This window comes from Triticum urartu, chromosome 2 (genome assembly GCF_003073215.2).
Source record: "Triticum urartu cultivar G1812 chromosome 2, Tu2.1, whole genome shotgun sequence".
In the NCBI taxonomy this organism is placed as follows: domain Eukaryota; kingdom Viridiplantae; phylum Streptophyta; class Magnoliopsida; order Poales; family Poaceae; genus Triticum; species Triticum urartu.
Genome location: NC_053023.1, coordinates 289,061,407 through 289,070,038, shown reverse-complemented (window position 1 = coordinate 289,070,038; position 8,632 = coordinate 289,061,407).

The window sequence follows — 8,632 nt, the reverse complement described above, 5'->3', positions numbered from 1 at the left end:
GTGGAGTAGATCCGATATGGATGAGCGTAGCTCTATCTCTAACATGAGCTAAACCAACGCTAACCCTAGAAAGTTGGACGAGGTGGAGTATATATAGTCTAGGGGGAGAAGGGATACACGGGCCTCGGCCCTTCACTGTGCGCAGACAGGGGAGGCCGGATGTCTGGGCTGGTCGGGCCGGATGTCCGGGCTTTCAAGCGATGCCGGATGTCGGGGCTGGGGAGGCCGGATGTCGGGGCTGGAGTGGTGGCACTTGTTGCTCTCGGGTTCAGAGGGGCCGGATTTCCGGGTTGGGAGCCGGATGTCCGGGGGCTCGGGAACGACCGGATGTCCTGGCTGGCGAGGCCGGATGTCCGGGGCCTGGGAGCCGTTCTCCGTCTTCTTCCGTCGTCGCTTCCATGCTTCCCTTGCGGATGGTGTAGTTGTTCCTTGGCGCTTGCACTCCTCCTCCACATCCCTGAAGATCCGACAATACCTATGCATGCACACGGGAGAAGTGTCAAGTAGTATACCATCCTCGAAGGGGTCAAGTGAGCACGTGTAAAGAAGATGATTCACCTTTATGTATGTGAAGTAGATGTCGCACGTGTCACTTGCCAAACGGACTCTTGACATGGTGATGTCCATGGGATGCTCCGCATCAAATACCTAGTTCAATCTCATTACCGGCAAGTCTCTTTACTTGTTTCGTAATGCAACATCCCATAACTAACTCATTAGTCACATTGCTTGCAAGGCTTATTGTGATGTTCATTACCGAGAGGGCCCAGAGATACCTCTCCGATACATGGAGTAACAAATCCTAATATCGATCTATGCCAACTCAACAAACACCATCGGAGACACCTGTAGAGCATCTTTGTAGTCACCCAGTTACGTTGTGACGTTTGATAGCACACTAGATGTTTCATCGGTATTCGGGAGTTGCATAATCTCATAGTCATAGAAACATGTATAAGTTATGGAGAAAGCAATAGTAGTAAACTAAATGATCAAAGTGCTAAGCTAACGGATGGGTCAAGTCAATCACATCATTCTCTAATGATGTGATCCCATTTATCAAATGACAACTCTTTGTCCATGGCTAGGAAACTTAACCATCTTTGATTAACGTGCTAGTCAATTAGAGGCGTACTACTGACACTCAGTTTGTCTATGTATTCACACATGTACTAATTTTGCGATTAATACAATTCTAGCATTAATAATAAATATTTATCATGATATAAGGAAATATAAATAAGAAATTTATTATTGCCTCTAGGGCATATTTCCTTCAGTCCCCCACTTGCACTAGAGTCAATAATCTAGATTACATTGTGATGATTCTAATACCCATTGAGTCTTGGTGCTGATCATGTTTTGCTCGTGAAAGAGTCTTAGTCAATGGGTGAAACGCCCTCGATGCGGCTATATCTCCCACATGTCAAAGCATGACTTAGAGGCATAACCGCATTGAAAGCAATGTCGCAAGTGAGGTAATCTTCACACAACCCATGTAATAAATAAGGGAAAGAGATACATAGTTGGCTTATAATCGCCACTTCACACAAATACATGAATAAAGCATTACATCAATCAGATACAATCAAGGTCCGACTACGGAACCAAAAATAAAAGAAGACTACCCCAAAAGCTACACAGATCCCCGATCGACCCCAACTGGGCTCCACTACTGATCAACTAGAACGAAACAACACAAAGGACAAGATCTTCATCGAGCTCCTCCTTGAGCTTGGTTGCGTCACCTTCTCGGTAACATCGGCACCTGCAAACTGGTTTTTGGAAGTATCTGTGAGTCACGGGGACTCAGCAATCTCACACCCACGTGATCAAGACTATTTAAGCTTATGGGTAAGGTAAAGGTATGAAGTGGAGTTGCAGCAAGCGACTAGCATATTTGGTGGCTAAAATACGCAAATGAGATCGAGAAGAGAAAGCAAAAGCATGTTCGAACAACTATGATCAAGAAGTGATCCTAGAACAACCTACGTCAAACATAACTCCAACACCGTGTTCACTTCCGGGACTCCGCCGAGAAGAGACCATCACAGTTACAAACGCGGTTGATGTATTTTAATTAAGGTCAACTTCAGGTTTTCTACAACTGGACATTAACAAATTCCCATATGCCCATAACCGCGGGCACGGCTTTCGAAAGTTTGTAACCCTGCAGGGGTGTCCTAACTTAGCCCATCACAAGCTCTCACGGTCAGCGAAGGATATTCCTTCTAGCGGGAAGACCCGATCAGACTCAGAATCCCGGTTACAAGACATCCTCGACAATGGTAAAACAAGTCCAGCAAGACCGCCCAATGCGCCGACATCCTGATGGGAGCTGCACATATCTCGTTCTCAGGGCAACACCGGATGAACACTACGTACAACTAAAACCAGCCCTCAAGTTTCCTCGAGGTGGCACCGCAAGTGGCTCTGTTCCGGACCAACACTTAGACAAGCACTGGCCCGGGGTTGTTAAAATAAGGATGACCCTTGGGCTGGCCTAACCCAAGGGAAAAAAGCTAGGTGGCGAATGGTAAAACCAAAATCCGGGAACATAACACCGATATGACGGAAACTAGGGCGGCAAGAGTGGAACAAAACACCAGGAATAAGGCCGAGCCTTCCACCCTTTACCAAGTATATAGATGCATTAATTAAATAAGAGATATTGTGATATCCCAACAAGTAAACATGTTCCAACAAGGAACAACATCTCCATGTTCCAACAAGGAACAAACTTCAATCTTCACCTGCAACTAACAACGCTATAAGAGGGGCTGAGCAAAGCGGTAACATAGCCAAACAACGGTTTGCTAGGACAAGGGTTAGAGGCTTGGCTCAACAATATGGGAAGCATGATAAGCAAGTGGTAGTTATCGCAACATAGACATAGCAAAAGAGCGAGCAACTAGCAAGCAAAGATAGAAGTGATTTCGAGGTACGGTCATCTTTCCTGAAATACCGCAAGGAAGAAGAACGAGTCCGTGAAGAAGACAAACAGACGTAGTCGAACGAATCCTCACAACACGACGTTACCGGATTACCGAGACAAAGTACACCGGAAAGAAAGCAAACAACATAGTAAACAACCACCACATAAGCATGGCACGATGCGCAAACAAGTATGATTCATGTCCGGTTTAATGAGGCATGGCATGGCAAAGTGCACAATCAATCCTACAAATTAAGTGGAGCTCATTATGCAATGGAGTTGCATATTGAAGAAAACACCACATGACTTATTTAGTTCTCTCTCGTTTATGTACCCAACAAGATTAAATGTTGTTAGCATTTCAAGAGGTGAAGCAAGATGAAACTATCTAATCTAGGAAAGTTTAAATGAGGCCGGAAAAACAAAGCAACAAGTCCGAAAACTCCTCATATGCATATATTAGGTTTCGTAATGTTCTGCCCTAAACATAATTTTAGAGTTGTTAACCATGCTAGATGAGAGAACCATGTTAAACTAGGCATTTTTCCACCCCATTTACATATAAAGTTTATTAAATTTGGAGCTACGGTTATTTAGTTATGGAATAAATCATTTAAGCAATATTACACAACCAACAGTTTAAACATTTTTAACATGGATGAAAGTTGCATATTATTAAACTAGATGAAATTCTAAGCAAGTTTCATATATAATTTTTTTTAATCCGATGCACGGTTTGTGAGATATTTAATTCATGATCAACAAGGGCTTTTCTGGAAAACATCAATCTCTGGGATAAAAGGAAAAAAACACAACAGGAAAAAAAACACGCATGGGCCGAAACTGGGCAGCCCAATAGTGCAGGGGGAACTCGGGTGCTGCTCACCACGGGCCTCAGCCCAGAACTGTGGAGAGGAGGAGGCCGGCAGGGGCGCGCTGGGTCGGCCTGTTTGGCTCGATCGAAAGGTCAACGCAGCCTGGCGTCGCTCGTCCTCTTCCCTGGTTCGAAAGAAGCAGAGGCAGGGGCGGTGCTGAGGACTGCGGCGAGCGGCAGGAGTGGATCCGGGCGAAAAGGGCCTTGGCGCGGCGCGGAGCTGGTCAGGGACGGGCAGCATCGAGTGGGTCTGAACGGAGACAAGGTCTTGGTGACGCAGGGGCGCGCGATGGCCGGTCCGTAGCGGAAGTAGGGGAGTTCAACGCAGCCACGGGAAGGGGCGATGCGGTGGAGCCGCGGGGTCGGCGACGATGCTAGGCGTGGGAGGCCGCTTCCAGCGCGGATGAGGCGGAGGAAGGCGGGGCACGGAGCTCCCGTTGGGTGTCCATGGCGAAGGAGCTTCAGCGGCGGCGTTCGGCATCGAGTTCTACGGTGACGGCCATGCCTGCTCCTGTTCGAGGCAAAGAACAGAGAAACACATATATTAGAGGGAGATAGAGGTAGGGGAAACAGGAGGAAGGAGAAAGATGGGTAGCGGCACAGCGAACTTCTGCTGCTGACCGACGCGTGGTCGCAGGAACGGAGACAGGTCCGCGCGACGACGTCCATGGCGGCTACTGAGACCTGAAGAAAGACAGACATGGAGAATTGAGAGAAGAAAACGGGGAAGGGAAGCCGAGAGAGAGAGAGAGAGCAGGGAAGGAGAAGGGCACGGGGGTCCCTGGTGTGGCTGGTGGTTGGCGCGGTGGGGAATGGGAGGATCCCGAGGTGGGAGATGCTGGCGGCGGCGGCTGGGAGGATGGGACAAGGCTCCTCATTTCTAGGGTTCGGTCTGGTTATAAATAGCAGGTGGGTTAAATTAGGGGCTATCCAGTCCCCTCGATCGTAATCGGACGGTAGAGAATAACTATGTTAGGAAGACCAAATAACAAAACGGAGACGTTTTGTAGATGTTTGGGGATGATCCGGACACAACGGTGACGACTACTCGGGTCAGGTCCGGGACAACTTTCGGACGCGCGCGCGAGGAGGGCCGCGGGCTAACGAGAGAGGTTAGGTTGGGCCTAGCGGTAGGTAGGAAAAGTGAAGACGGTCTAGGAAGGAAAGAGAGGGAAAGCCCGGCAACAGTTTTCGGAGACCGAAAACGTCCGATGTTAGACCGGCTATACTGCCGCTATAGTTATCCGTTGGGGCATCAAACGATCTTCGAATGCGATGAAACTTGACAGGCGGTCTATCTACACTATAATAAGACCACACGTCAACTCTCATCCCATTCCGAGAACATTTTCCGGCCACTAATAAAATACTATATCTGACATGCCACGGGCGTGTGCAAGTGTGGTTGGGCTCAGAACGGACAACAGAGAGAACTCGAAGAACCCGGACGAATGCAAGTTTTAAAACATGATGATGCAATGCACATGATGACAAGATAAGATGCAACACGCAAGCAAATGACAAGGCAACAACAACGAATAATTGGAGGACACCTGGAACATCGGTCTCGGGGCGTTACAATGGGTCTGCAACATTCAGATCCGTATGTATCTTACAAATCTCTATGTCTCCCTCCTTGACTTGATCGCGGATGGAATTGAAGCATCTCTTGATGTGCTTGGTTCTCTTGTGAAATCTGGATTCCTTTGCCAAGGCAATTGCACCAGTATTGTCATAAAAGATTTTCATTTGACCCGATGCACTAGGTATGGCACCTAGATCGGATATGAACTCCTTCATCCAGACTCCTTTATTTGCTGCTTACAAAGCAGCTATGTACTCTGCTTCACACGTAGATCCCGCCACGATGCCCTACTTGGAACTACACCAACTGACAGCTCCACCATTCAATGAAAATACGTATCCGGTTTGTGACTTAGAGTCATCCAGATTAGTGTCAAAGCTTGCATCGATGTAATCATTTACGACGAGCTCTTTGTCACCTCCATAAACGAGAAACATATCCTTAGTCCTTTTCAGGTATTTCAAGATGTTCTTGACCGCTATCCAGTGATCCACTCCTGGATTACTTTGGTACCTCCCTGCTAAACTAATAGCAAAGCACACATCAGGTCTGGTACACAACATTGCATACATGATAGAACCTATGGCTGAAGCATGGGGAATGACTTTCATTTTCTCTCTATCTTCTATAGTGGTCGGGCATTGAGGCTGACTGAACTTCACGCCTTGTAACACAGGCAAGAATCCTTTCTTTGCTTGTTCCATTTTTATCTTCTTTAAAACTTTATCATGGTATGTGCTTTGTGAAAGTCCAATTAAGCATCTTGATCTATCTCTATAGATCTTGATGCCCAATATATGAGCAGCTTCACCGAGGTCTTTCACTGAAAAATTCTTATTCAAGTATCCTTTTATGCTATTAAGAAATTCTATATCATTTCCGTTTAACAATATGTCATCTACATATAATATCAGAAATGCTATAGAGGCCCCACTCACTTTCTTGTAAAGGATTCTCCAAAAGTCTGTATAAAACCATATACTTTGATCACACTATCAAAGCATATATTTCAACTCCGAGAGGCTTGCACCAGTCCATCAATGGATCACTGGAGCTTGCATACTTTGTTAGCACCTTTTGGGTCGACAAAACCTTATGGTTGCATCATATTCAACTCTTCCTTAAGATATTCATTAAGGAATGCAGTTTTGACATCCATTTGCCAAATTTCATAATCATAAAATGCGGCAATTGATAACATGATTCGGATGGACTTAAGCATCACTATGGATGAGAAGGTCTCATCGTAGTCAACTCCTTTAACTTGTCGAAAACATTTTGCAACAAGTCGAGCTTTGTAGACAGTAATATTATCGTCAGCGTCAGTCTTCTTCTTGAAGATCAATTTATTCTCTATGGCCTGCCGATCAACGAGCAAGTCAACCAAAGTCCACACTTTGTTCTCATACATGGATCCCATCTCAGATTTCATGGCCTCAAGCCATTTTGCGGAATCTGGGCTCATAATCGCTTCCTCATAGTTTGTTGGTTCTTCATGGTCAAAGCTGGATTACCGTAAACGTTTACCTCCAGAACAGGATTACCGTACCACTCTGGTGCGGATCTTACTCTGGTTGACCTAGGAGGTTCGGTAGTAACTTGATCAGAAGTTTCATGATCATCATCATTAGCTTCCTCACTTACTGGTGTAGGAATCACTGGAACTGATTTCTGTGATGAACTACTTTCCAATAAGGGAGTAGGTACAATTACCTCGTCAAGTTCTACTTTCCTCCCACTCACTTCTTTCGAGAGAAACTCCTTCTCTAGAAAGGATCCACACTTAGCAACAAAGATCTTGCCTTCAGATCTGTGATAGAAGGTGTACCCAATAGTTTCTTTTGGGTATCCTATGAAGACGCACTTCTCTGATTTGGGTTTGAGATTATCAGGTTGAAACTTTTTCACATAAGCATTGCATCCCCAAACTTTAAGAAATGACAACTTGGGTTTCTTGACAAACCACAGTTCATAAGGTGTCGTCTCAAAGGATTTTGATGGTGCCCTATTTAACATGAATGCATCCGTCTCTAAAGCGTAACCCCAACACGATAGCGGTAAATCAGTAAGAGACATCATAGATCGCACCATATCTAATAAAGGGCGGTTATGACGTTTGGACACACCATTACATTGTGGTGTTCCAGGTGGTGTGAGTTTTGAAACTATTCCACATTGTTTCAAATGAAGACCAAACTCGTAACTCAAATATTTGTTTCCGTGATCAGATCATAGAAACTTTATTTTCTTGTTACGATGATTTTCCACTTCACTCTGAAATTCTTTGAACTTTTCAAATGTTTCAGACTTATGTTTCTGAAGGATCCAAATTATGTCTAGAGGGGGGTGATTAGACTACTTGACAAAATAAAAATCTAGCCTTTTCCAAATTTCTCATCTTGGAAGATTTTAGCAACTTAGCACAAATCAAGTAATCAACCTACACGTGCAATTCTAAGAGTATAGCAGTGGAATGTAAAACAATTGCATATGAAGGTAAAGGGAGGAGTTTGGAGGGACAAACGCAATGTATCCACGGAGATTTTTGGCGTGGTTCCGATAGGTGGTGCTGTCGTACATCCACGTTGATGGAGACTTCAACCCACGAAGGGTAACGGTTGCACAAGTCCACGGAGGGCTCGACCCACGAAGGGTCCACAAAGAAGCAACCTTGTCTATCCCACCATGGCCATCGCCCACAAAGGACTTTCCTCACTAGGGTAGGTCTTCACGAAATAGGCGATCTCCTTACCCATACAAACTCCTTGGTTCAACTCCACAATCTTGACGGAGGCTCCCAAGTGACACCTAACCAATCTAGGAGACACCACTCTCCAAAAGGTCATAGATGGTGTGTTGATGATGAACTCCTTGCTCTTGTGCTTCAAATGATAGTCTCCCAAACAATCAACTCTCTCTCATAGGATTGGATTTGGTAGAAAGATGATTTGAGTGGAAAGCAACTTAGGGAAGGCTACAGATCAAGATTTATGTGGTTGGAATGGAATATCTTGACCTCAACACAAGTGTAGGTGGTTCTCTCTCAGAAAATGTATGTTGGAAGTGTAGGCATATTCTGATCGCTCTTTCACTCAATGAAGAGTGCGTGGAGGGGTATATAGACTCCACACAGAATCTAACCGTTACACACAAATCACCAAACTCGGTGGGACCGAATCGTAAAACTCGGTCAGACCAATTTGGTTCATAATGTGACCATTAGGCATTTAGGTGGGAC